Source organism: Corapipo altera, unplaced genomic scaffold, assembly GCF_003945725.1.
Source record: "Corapipo altera isolate COAL_440 unplaced genomic scaffold, ASM394572v1 0, whole genome shotgun sequence".
Lineage (NCBI taxonomy): Eukaryota > Metazoa > Chordata > Aves > Passeriformes > Pipridae > Corapipo > Corapipo altera.
This window is the reverse complement of record NW_020884872.1, coordinates 58,594,067-58,606,991: the sequence shown is the minus strand read 5'-3', so window position 1 is coordinate 58,606,991 and position 12,925 is coordinate 58,594,067. Positions and strand designations below refer to the sequence as shown.

The 12,925-nt window shown below is 39.7% G+C and overlaps 1 protein-coding gene across 10 annotated transcripts in view; it reads right to left on the bottom strand.

Annotated features, from left to right (window-relative positions):
- ENOX1 (ecto-NOX disulfide-thiol exchanger 1) overlaps positions 1 to 12,925 on the bottom strand; it is a 363,435-nt gene that overhangs the window by 140,813 nt on the left and 209,697 nt on the right. Inside the window, exon 1 of one of the 10 annotated variants that reach the window (XM_027649526.1) lies at positions 8,788 to 8,968. The exons of the other annotated variants lie outside the window; for them this stretch is intronic. The gene's annotated coding sequence lies outside the window, so the exon portion shown is untranslated. Of the gene's footprint in view, positions 1 to 8,787; positions 8,969 to 12,925 lie in introns of those variants that run through there. 10 annotated transcript variants of the gene reach the window in all.

Below are 12,925 nucleotides of genomic sequence, written 5' to 3'. Positions count from 1 at the left end.
AAGCTGCTGAAATACAAAGGGTTGTCTGGTTGGATTTTTTTTAAACAAAAACAAAGGGAGGGGAGGGGAAAGGAAAGAAAAAGAAAAAAGAACAAAGCAAGCTGGGACACATTTCCAGAAAGAGCATGTTGGCTAATCTAAGTGAAATCACTCCCATGTCACCACCTGAAAAAAATTAATAGCTTGACAGGTAAGCCCTCTCTGTGGTAGAGCCCCACTGACAGTACCATACAGACCATCAGAGGCAGGGGTGCCTCATTACTGAATTTCCAAATGAACACAGACTGCTGTCTGCTAGTCCCAGAAGACCAGGATACAGTTGACTTTCTCATGGTAACATTATGTATGGAAAGTCTATTTTAAGTAACTTTTTAAAAGTTTCTAAAATGCATTCATTATCATTTTTCTACTCCTTCCAAGTCTGTATAATTGAACTCCTGGAGTTAAGGCAGCCTGTCTTTTCAGGTAGAGATTCACGGGGAAGAAAACTCAAACCTGTCAATCAAACTATTTTCATATTTTTAAAATACACTTTTATCACTGGGTCAAACTGTGGCAAGAGGTGATATCTATGTGTCCTTGGTTAAGTGCCTGAGTGACCTGCAGAGCACAGTTTTGCAGAATACTGAAGCAATCTAAAGTCATACTGATCAAAATGTTATGCAATACCAGCAAGTATTTTCTCAGTGACAGCTGTTAGGTGAAACTCTGGAAAAGAGGTTTAGGCTTGGTTGGTTTGTTTTAATTCAAGGTTTCTGATGCTAAATTTTCTTTAAGAGAAAATCTCACTGTCTCTTCTATCAACGTACATCTGTCCTCACTCTGAAAGCTGCCACCCCTTTTAGCACATCACACTCAGGATATCTTCTCCAGCTACAAGCTCTAAATCGCTAGTGTGCTCCCTGGGTTTATTTATCTTGCATTTCTTTTATTTCTCTTAGTTTACCTCCTGTTCTCCATTTACCTCATAATGCTCTTTCTTGCTTTTCTTTGTATTATTTTGTTTCCATTCACTGACTCCACACTTCACCTTAAAATGGAGGCCCATTTCTTGCCTTAATCTGCTCTGGGCCATTCTCTCATCCAAGTATCTCTTCACATTATTGCTTGTTACACTGTACTGTTTTATTAGAATGGGAGGGATTCACCTCGCCTAACTTCTGGCAATGTAGACATATATGCTTGAGCTTTCCTGCTGCCATCATTGCCAATGGGGAGAACCAGATACTTCTGCCAGCCTGTTTCAGACACCTACTTTGCTAGGCAGTAAAGTACACCTTGGAGGTGCACATCTCGCTCCTCTGAGTAGAAGTCTACACTCCAGATCTGGATATGAACATCTGTTTCGTCAGACACCCATGGGATGACATGAGCTGCGCTGAGCAAACTGTGCCTTGGGAGCTCAGCTGTCGCTCTGCTACCTGCATACCATATGAATCCCAGTAAGACACTCAATCCTGAGGGACTTGGCTCTTTTGCCTGATAACTCTGGCCTAGTGAACTGCAGGAGAATAGAAAACATGACTCAGTTTGCAATAACTCATAAGAATGTCCTAAATATAGATACATATAGATATTTAGAGAGAGAGAGAGAGAGATGGTTTGCTTTCTGATTTTATTTTCTGTCCATCTCCAGTGATTATATCAACATATGACTATTAGTGTTTGACAACAGGAACTGCCTACTCTAACACATTTCCTGCAACTGTGATGCGTTACATCTGCCTTTTCTCTGGAGAGAAAATACATCCTGGACCTTTTCGTCCTACTTCCAAATGAATTCCATCTCCTCCGCCTCATTTCTTTACTAGGCACTTAACTTCCTGGCTTCTTCCAACTCCCATTTTAAAGATCAGTGGAAACCACACACACCTCTTGGCTACCACAGTCTTTTGTTTCTGCCCATCAGCCTTGCCACATATAATCGCATTCAAGTTGAGCACAACACCTTCAGGCAAAGCCCCACCAGAAAATAGAATCACTAAATCACAGAATCACAGAATACACTGAGTTGGAAGGGACCCACAAGGATCATCGAGTCCAACTCTTAGCCCTGCCAAGGACCATTCCCAAGAGTTACACCATGTGCTCAAGAGTATCATCCAAACACTTCTTGAACTCTGTCAGGCTTGGTGCTGTGAACACTTCCCTGGGGAGCCTGTTCCAGTGCCCAATCACCCTCTGGGTGAGGAATCTTTTTCTAAACCTCCCCTGACACAACTTCAGGCCATTCCCTCGGGTCCTGTCACTGGTCACCACAGAGAAAAGATCAGTGCCTGCCCCTTCTCTTCCCCTCCCCGGATCTTTGTATTCCCTCATACCCATCAGCTTTCAACAGAAGTTGAATTAAGTTGCTAAGCAGAACCAGGAATTTTGTCTGTTTTCTGAACATTTGTTTATGGGATCACTGGCAAGTTACCTAAATTAGGATTATCACATACTCTGTGGCCACAGAGGGAGAAGCAATCCCACAGTTAACATAAGGTCAGACCAAGAGAATAGCAGCTGCTGAGCATCAGCTATGATCAGGCAACAAAAATTATTGCGATGCTTCTCCCTTGTAACTCGCTGTCAGAAGGTCAGGATAGAGGAGGCTTGAACTGCAGATCATGGTGAATATAATGATGCTAAAACCCCTCCCTCCCTCCAGTTGGTCCTGCTGCACCCTTAGGCAGACAACAATCCTTCTATTCCCCTTTCCCTGAAACACCTTCCTGTATGTGTATTTCTTCAATTTCAGTTATAAGTCTTCAGGGTAGGAAATCATGTGGATTTTTCCTCAGGCAGGGCTAAAACCTACTAGAAACCCATCATTCCTTGTGCTGTAATTGGACTGATACTGGCTTTAGCCAGGAGGCCCCCAGGCAGGGATGTCAGTGAGCCAGCAATGCTCTGAGACCCAGAGGCAAGGCCACCGCCTTGCCAGGCTTCTGCATAGCACCTTGTGCAACAACGCTTTCATCCCTTTTAAGGCTTCTAAAATACTACTGTGTTATAAAACTAGGAATATTGATGATCACAGCATCCCCCTCTCTCCTCATGCAGGCCTTCCGCCCCTTTCATGAAGCTAATAATCCTCTCACAAACCATTTTCCAAAGTGTTTAACGTTTCTTTGTCTTTTCTTATTTGATTTATAAGCTCTTCAGGTCAGAGAATTTACCTTTATCTATGTTGGCAAAGTACAATGTCAATTTACTGCACTATATAAATATTTCCTAATAACAAGGGCAATAGCAAGAATAATGTATTTACTGTAATACAGTATTTCTAGCCTTCAAGATACAATAAGAAACAACCCAAAGTCAACAACAAGACCGAAAGATTTGCAGAACCTTTAACTGTGAAGTGGAAGCCACGAAGTCACTCTGTGAAACTTTGGTAAATTAGTTACTTATATTCATAAATAGCAGTAAAAATCCTTGCAAATTGACCCTCTGGAAAATATAAAGCAGAACATAACCAGTGTAAACCAGCAGAGCACTGCTTCACATGTGTATTATAAGGGTCACAAATGGCTTTCTAGTTACTTTTTAAACAAATGCAATGTTAATACTTTCACTGCAACATTATGAATAAAGCATTTGGCCTGTAGCTATGAATATGGTATCTGATGGCTTTTGACTTGTTTGTTTATATTGTCATCCAGAAAATTTATGTACCGTGCTCTCTTGGACTCAATCTTGACTTCACCTCTTGAACGAGCAGAGGGCATAGCCCATGTAGAGGGCTCTGGGGTGCAGCAGTTTGCCTCAGCTTCCCCAGTGTAGCTTGATGGCTACCTTCAATGCCCTCCCTACAGCAGCACAGAGCTCTTCTGGCACACGTGAGAGAGAACAGGGTGCCAGGGTCAGTGTCCATACCTATTTGGCACCATCTTAGTTCATGTTGCTAATGGTTTCTTTGCTCTTTAAAGCTCTGAGGTATCAAATTAATCAAAAAAATGGTGATGGTGCAAGAGATTAAACTGACAGGAGTATGAACTGCCCTTGTTTATCCAGGTGATACTACAGGAAGTGCAATGCCAATACATGTAGAGGACAAAGCCCTGTCCTTTGAATTTACAGCCTGAATAGAAAATGCTTTGTGAGACCACTATATTTCTGTCTAAAATATATGGTTTAATTTAGGAGTGCCCAAGTGACACTAGTGGCCTCTGATATATAAGTGGTCAGGGAAAATGACCTCTATGTACCTTCTTGCCTGAAGCTCAGAACAACAGCAAGTGGATCATTTTGAATGGGCCCCATTTATTATTCTTTTAATTGCCTACTAATACTTCTTTCAGTAGGAAAAGTAATAGAGCCCTTCTAGCTCCAAATGTCTTCCAAACCATCCAAAATTGCAATTCAGCCAAAACAAATAAGGGGTCTTCCATTCTCTATAAATGAAAAAGCAACTGGACAGGGATCTAGGAGATTCCTATTCCTCATACAGCTCTGCAACACACCTTTGGCAAGTAATTTAAACTGTCTATGCCTTCATCCCACATGAAATGGTGTGATTATACTTTCTTTATCCCAGACTTTATTAATTTTGCCTAGTCAGGCTGTTCTCTGCTTATGGGGTATGTCCAGCATCACAGGACTATGACCTGGGCCTGCAAATAACACAGGATGGTATTAGGTTGAGGAATATTTTTTCCCCATAAAAATCAAAACCAAAGCAGAGTAGAATAAAAAAAAAAAATCAATGATCATAATTTCCTTTGGAATCGTTGTCTATCTGAATGTGGAGAAAATAGTAAGTTTCCTTTAAAAGTACTAGCAATGAAATTCACACTCTGTCAGGTGTAAATTACAGCCTCCATCTCATCTTGTTCTATCTACAGCTCCTTTCTTAGTCATGCATAGCACCAGTGTACAAAAATATTTCCTGCATGTGATCAAGCGAGCATGGGCACATAAGACGCAAACAAAATACGAGACTTAAAAAAAAAATATTTACTGGTATCTTAAAAGAAAAGTAAAAGTTTGTAATCATGCCATTTCTCACTGATTTACAACTGTGCTTGGGAAGACAATTCAAATAAATCTATGAAATATGAAATATTTTCTTAAAGAAGTCACAGAGAACTGAAATAGCTAAAAATAAATGACAGAAAGAAATAATAAACCCAGGAACATGATTATATTGTGCAATCACAGATACAGTAGATCACTTAAATTAAGTCTTGATCATAATAGAGCTGCTCAGTGGAATAGCACAGGAAAGAGGTTTTTCATCTTTTTTTTTCCCCAGTGTTTTATACAAGACCTTCTGATTGTTTATGCTTTACAACGTCTAATAGATTACTTCAGGCAAATTTCTATACACCATACTAAACACTGTAGAAACTCAGTTTCATCCATGCTCATCTTTGAAACAGTGAACTCCTCCCCAAGTCCCATGGGTTGGTGACACTGTGAAGTGCATCAATGGCACATGGTGATGTATCACAAAATTTGGGAGGAGTCACCAGATCGAGTTGTAGTGCACTGTTGTGTTAGTCCATATTTCAAGGTACAAACGATTTCAGCTTGGGTAGAAATTCAATGTTCTTAATCTTCTTTAGGACAGCTGTGGCTAGGGGCAAGGAAGCAGCGTATTTAGTTTAATTACATGTCCAGAAATGCCTGAGCTAGGAAATTCTCTCTTTAAAGTCCGCAATTTCCTTTCATTCAGGAATAGTTAAAAACTCTTAATTGTTAAGCTATCTATACAAAGGCTATACCTGACGTTTACTACTGATTAACTCTCCAAATGCTCATCAGTTGGTGAAGGCTTGATGTCTGCCACAGCTCAGAGAGAGAAGCAATAATTTTCTAGATGACAATCAAACACCTTTGGGGGGCACTAAAATTAAAAATTTGCTTGTTCAAATAATGCATGAACAAAACAGCTTTGTATGATTTCTCAGGGAATGAAAAGAGATGCCATACCTGCTATGAATGGCTACAGATGTTCTGAAAAATCTGCAGACAAGATACCAGACTTTCCTGTTGTGTCTGGTACAGTTTTTTGCACTTTACAGGGTAAGACAATCAAGTTCTGACCCTAGCTTCCTATTAATCAACACTTGGGCCAGTAAATGTAGTTTAATTGAAGTCCATTCATGTTTCTAAGGGAAGTTTCATGATGGAAAGATTCATGCTCCATCTCATCTCAGTGGTAGTAAGATTCATGTATGCGGATCCATCACTGAGAATGGCCTGGCCTCTGTTATTGTTAATTGAAGCATATTAAGAGATTTAGCAGAAAAAAAATATCCAAATTTGAAATGTCAAGAGACAGATCCATCTACTTTCATATTCTGTAGTTATATTATACCTTAATTACAGTTAATTGGGAGATATTGTTCCTGGTGGAAGAGCATCTGACAGTTTTTGTGGATGATTAAACATAGAACAGAATTTGATGCATTTGTTGAATGTGGGATCTGTTTATTGTGACTATGCAACTCTATCTAGAGTATCATTCCCACTACATAGCAAAACAAAAGAAAGTCACAGGTCAAAAATATTTCCCTCGCCCTGGGCACAGAACCAATGAGGGCTTCAATACCATTTGTGAAAGAGTATTCTTTGATTGAGTAGTATTAGCTGGACTTCTTTCCCCATACAGTATAAACTACAAAAAGTAGAAACCTAGGCTGACAGCATGAGCTCAGTTTCTGCTGGTGTTGATACGATTTGCTCACACTTATTGACCTGTGGCTGTGTACAATGCTGAAATACATTTTGCTGGGCTGTCTGAGATCATTGCTTATGCTTAAAATAGAAATGGTAGGATTGGTTTTATCACTGAAAAATAAGCATTGCACGTCTTCTGCCTGAAAAGTAACCAAATTAACATTTGTGAAATAATTTTTCTTCTCAGTTACCAAAAAAAAAAAAAAAAGGAAAAAAAGTAACATAATTGGCTACGTTACTGGTATTAGAAAAAGTCTTGGTTTTCACAAACTCTATGCATGCTGGTTTTCTAAATGCTTGATTACTCTGAACTGCAACAATTGTGATAAATCATTTGCTATTTACTCTTTAGTGCAACTACATGCTTTGGGCAAAGATTTTTTTTTGTTCATTATTTATTTAGTTTTAAAAGCAAAACCACTCTTTTAACACATTTTTCCATTCCCAGTGATGGATTTTATCTTTGATATGTGATCCAGTTATTTAACTACCTCTCACTACTTCTCCCATGAATTGTTTATACAGCAACTTGGCAGCATAATTTGCATATCACAGGAAAGATCCCATTACATGTTCCCAGAGGTGCAGTTGCACTAGCTTTATCACTTTCTGCCACCAATGCACATCCCAGAAGCAGAGTGTCTGGTTAATCCAGAAAGGCACTTCTTGGCTGCCAACAGTAATTAAACATTAATGGTGCAGTTACAACATTTTCAGCCACTCAAAAATTACCTACCCATTGTCTTTGCTAAATATAATACCTAAAAATATATTTATTTTTTCATACAAATTTTCCTTCCATAGGAAAATCACAGAGCTTTACCTTTATTATATATTCTGTTCAGCTGTTGCAGACTTGACCTAAAATAATTAGACAAGGAACAAATGCATAAAGAAAAAAGAAGTTGGAAAGAAGTAAAACATACTTAGAAGCAGAGTAACTCAATATACCACAGAAGAGCTGGAGAAGACTAGGAGCTGGACATGCTATTTGCTCTCCAGACTCTTATTTGATGACCGAATGGGACAATGGCTCTAACTGCAGGTTTCATGGTGATATAAAGCCCATATTTGGGTGTATTCCAGATTATTCTTCACGCATTGTATGAAACTTTTAAAAAATGACAGCAACATAACTTTCACTGAGAGGAGCACTTACTCCAAGAGTACTCTAGCAACATCAAAGCATACAACCATTAGGGATCAGAGCACAGGAATTGAAGGGAAGCCAGAAATACACCACAGTCAAACACCAATTAATTTCCTTCCACAAAGCACTGCTGCCTCCAGATGTTTTCCCAACAAGCAGACAAACAGTCCCATGCCTTCAAACAGAGCTGTCTGACATACATTTGGAGAGAATACACATTGTAGGTACCAAATCTTGTCACTTTGATTGTCCCTGTACAATGCCATCAGGTAGTGAAAGACTATGCACTTGAAATTCCAGAAATGCAAACTCTGTTTGGGTGAAATTTGGAGTCTGAGATCTAGATCAGAATTGTTAACAAAAAGAGCCTTCTCAGAAAGTGCCTCACGCAAACATAGTAACACCCTCCAGCTGCATTCAGTGCAATAGCCAACCCAGCACCTTTCTCTCTAGCAATATAACAAACTCACCATAGAGGGTTCAAAGAGAGAAAAGGGGTTGATTCACTTAGAAAACTAATGGGCTATTTAGTCAGTAGCCTTTGAGTCACAAAGTCAACCTCAGAGAAGAGTGATTGAAACTGGTTATATCCCATAGCCCAAGATCGCATTACATAGTGCAATAGCCAGCAGTCACAGTGACAGAGCAAAAGGCAGATTAAGTCTAAGGATAGCCTGGTGGGCAGGAAGGAATATCAGAGCTGTTCCTGCCTGTTTAAAAGTGAGCATTTAGTTTTTAAGCCTATCGACATGATCCTTTTTGAACACATTACTGACATGTTACCCTGATATTTTGGGTTAGTAAAACAAAAAAAAACCAAAACCCCAAAACCCCAAACAAGAGGTAAGGTTATAAAATCAAATATGATGATTTCTGCATGTTAAAAGAAGTATTGCTTCCACAGAGACTTGGAAACTCAAACAGCTGAAGCACTGTGCCAGTACATGAAAACCAAAAATGGAACTGACCTGGGTTTCACGGTTCAAGCGTGCCGTGGCAGGGATCCCGGCACTACTTCCAAATTCAAAGCTTGAATAAACACAGTTGTAGTTTCTTGAAGTGGATGCTTTTAATGTAATCTGAAAAGGGTGTGAGAAAGGGCATACTCCTGAAACGTATGTTTCTTAGGTTTAAATTCTAGAGAAGCCCAGCTCGTGACTGCTTGCTATTAAGACTGTTCAGGAGAGAGGGAGAGTCTTTGAGTTCACATACTTAATGCTCAGTGGTGTGCCTGCAGAGTGGCAGGAAATAAACAACAGTGAGGAGGGGTTAACCAGAGACCTGCTGGCTAAAATCTATATGCCTGGAAACAGAAGGGAGAGGGCTGCAAGGTCAGATACAGTTCAATTGTTTCTAATAGGGCATCAGCCACAGAGCTACCGGTCACAGAGACACCTATCACAAGCTGTACCCACCTTCTATCCCCCCCTAAACTCAAAATAGCAGTTGTGCATCACGTCATGTCAGTCCTTCTGAATTGATCTAGAATGTCCTCCTAGTTCTCAAATACAGCGTCATTAGAAACCACCTGTACAGTAAATAGAAGGAGAAGACAGAGAGATCAAATAAGCCACCTATGCATGGATCTCCATCATAATATCTAAAACTAATCAATAGCCCCCAAGATCTATTCTCCAACTTATTTCCTAAGACAGTTGTGTGCCTTCTGAAATAATGCCACCATTCTGCCATAACTGCATCAAGGGAATATCCACACAGACGGTCAGATAAAAGTAAAAATGTCTCTGAGCCTGAGTAGAAAATCCCTTTACTTAGAGCCTGTCTACCAAAATTCACTACTGCTCCAATAGATTTTCCCTTTCTTCACAATTGACTCAGCAGACAGGAAAGGGCTTTTTGAAGCCACCAGCCGTGTATGTAAAGAGATGTATGGAGTTGGGCATGAAGCACAGCATGAGTCAGAAAATCCAGATGTGGGAAGGCTTGAGGAGGAGACAGAGCAGTTGTCCATTATGCTTGGAAATGTGCAGAGGAAGAATGAGCAAAGCTATGCTTCAGAAGAGCTCATTCTGCTGCAAATGTAAAGGATGCAGCACACATTTTCCACAAGATCCATCCCAAGAACTAACATTGGCAGAAATCAGATACGATTGAAGACATTTTGCTTTAACTTTTTGCTAGCAGCTTTTTTTGGAGAAAGACCTGGGGTACTGTGCCACATCCCTGTCTCCTCCTCCCCCCCCCCCCCAAAAAAAAGCAATAAATTCAACTCTATAATACAATTACTAGACATTGAGGAAACACTCAATAGCAATGGAGAAGCATAAAGTAACACTGTGGTTGCATACATTTTTTCTGGCATATAGACTAGTTACAGATGCTAACCAAGGCAATTTCATATGCCTAGATATTTACTCTATGCTTGTAAAATGAAATGGTATTTTTCATCCCATCTTGACTGGAACAGAGAATATGTTTGGATTATAAATTGTTTAGAATTACTTGTTAATACTGTTGGCTTTTCTGTATCTGCTTGTAGGAGGGACAGGAGGGAGAAGATGGATAATACTTGACAGATAAAACCATAGAAGAGAAAAACAGAAAGCAAGCTTTGTTTTCAACACAAACTGGTCAAATGACAAGAATCAGTTGCCTTGGAAGCAGATCTGCAGCTAAATGAAACTTTTCACCTGTCCAGTATATGAAATATTTATTATCTGAGGGTGACTAGAGATTCAATAAAGCCAGACACAATGCAGAAAGCAGACCCAAGCTCATCACCTCCATGAATTTCACAGGTCCTGTGGCAGCCAGATTAGATTTTGCCACAGAGAAAGGGAAGTGGGCTCAGTTGCAGTATTGGGTGTAATGAGAAATAAAACTAGAGGAAAGCAACTTCTTAACTTTATATTTGATTTAACCAGGTTAGTGAAGTAAAATGATGATCTTATACTGTGTTTAGTAAGACTGGAAAACATTATCATTTCCAATTAGAGAGAAGAGACCACTCTCTCTTTAGATAATTACTTTTCCAATAAATTTTTCTTGGCCACTTGTTTCCCCATAAAAATTGTCCAGTGTTTTTGTTGTGTAGAAGTTGTTGCGTTGGTTTTTATTCTTTCCTTATTTTGTGGGGGTTGGAATTAATTTATTATAGAGATGAAACTTGGCAGAGATCCAGACACAACAATCTGAAAAACGTTCATTCTAAAATTCAATTATGGGATTCCTTGTTTATTTTATCTCAGAATTTGATCCTGCAAAATGGATGACAGTTGATGCAAAAGTGGGCATGTAATCTAGTTCATTTTATTTTTCAGTAAAAAGACTTTAGATATTTCTGTTGCTGCAGACATAATCCTGACTGTGAACAAAAACCAGAGCCATTATTTAAGAAAGTGATAATTTTGCATAGCTGCTTTCATAAGCGAATAACACTTTGAAATAACATTTTTACTCTTTATCACATTCATTTGTTTCTCAGAAAATCCGGATTTCCAAGATCTTTGATGTCCTTACTATTGACAGCTTTAACATCTGCATTCTAAGGTGCTGAAAATGTCAAATTAAGCTAAGGGGTAAAAATAAAGACAACAGTCCATTGTCGTTATATTCTAAATTGTGCCATAATAAAGTATAATAATTCTGCTAGGTCTGGGGAGTGTGTGTGTGTGTGTGTGTGTGTGTGTTTGTGTGTATGTGTGTGTGGGGGTGTGTGTGTGTGAAGTGACTGAAAAGTTGTAGAGAGTTAACACACAACACCAAAATATGATCACTACTTTCAGTTCATGCCATTTCCTTATCACACTGCACTGGGCAATTGCATGAACACTTTTGCAGTAAATATTGGATCAGATAACATCACTTCAAGTCAGAATTTCAGGCTTTTGGGTGCTGCATAGGACTGATCCTGCCCTACAATTAAGATGAAGTGAGTTATGAACAAGATGGGGAGAGGAGGAAGAAGAGCACAAGGAAAGAGGCAATCTGAATTCAGAGGTATCTGAATGGTGCCATTGCACAAAGTGTGCCCCCACAAAATTGATGCACAGACTGCTGGATTACTGTTTTCACAGTGGCATGTAACAATTATCTCCAGCCTCTTTCACAACACCACAGGCCTTAAAACATTAACAAGTCCTCTGTTTCAGTTATGCTACTCTGGCACTAGTCCCGTACCCTTAAGAGTGTGCACCTCTGATCCCGAGCAGGAGCATTTTCCCATACCTAACGCATAACACTTAGTTATACACTCACACTTTTCCTAGACTCAGCCTTCATTTTCATTGCTTCTGTCCAAATTAGTTCTTCCACATCTGTTACAGTCCCTTTGCCCTCTAACAGAGCACTGTGCTTATGCTTCTCCAAGTATGCCAGAAAGAGGTTGCTAGGTTCCAAGTTCCCCAAAAAGCACAGAACGTGCCTTCTTTCCTGCCTTTCCATATGCCTGGAATACCCCCTTCTTTCCCACCATGGTACATCAAGTACCTTCCCTTTCTTTCAGAAAACTGAGAATCCATCTGTTCGTCAAAGTGCTCCATCTGCAACAACAGTAAGTCCAGTGATGTGCTGCCAATATTTCAACAAAGGGCTGCTCTAAACCCATTCCCCTGAGTCAGTAACACAGCCCACATCCCCAGGGTGAGGATGCTTGCTGACAGGAGGTGTGTGTGAAACAGGCAGGCTCTATTCATTTGGTTTTCCCATTTCAACAAAATGCTTTCCCACACCTAAGGAAATAGGCAGCACCATTTGGTAAATGCATTTCTTTTACATGCCTCCTACCAGAAGTGTTAATACTTGGGTCCTAGGAAGAGAAAAAACAAAACAAAACAACAACAACAAAAACAAACAAACAAAACAAAGAAACCCCAAACCAAACCAAAAACCAAACCAAACCAAACCAAACATCACCCCTCCACACTTTGTTGCAAGAGTTGCAGAGTGTGCACGACAAAATACAAGGGATAAACATGGTAGGGAGGAATCTGAATCCCTTCTAGGGACTTCTCAGGACTGTATCTGTGTCAAGCAAATTAGTGAAAGGGTCTCAGTTACAAAGAAGGAAATCGTGCCAAATTTTCCTTTCAACATGAACTAGTGAAGGCCTGAGCTTCACAAACATGACTGGTAAGCCTGAGGAAA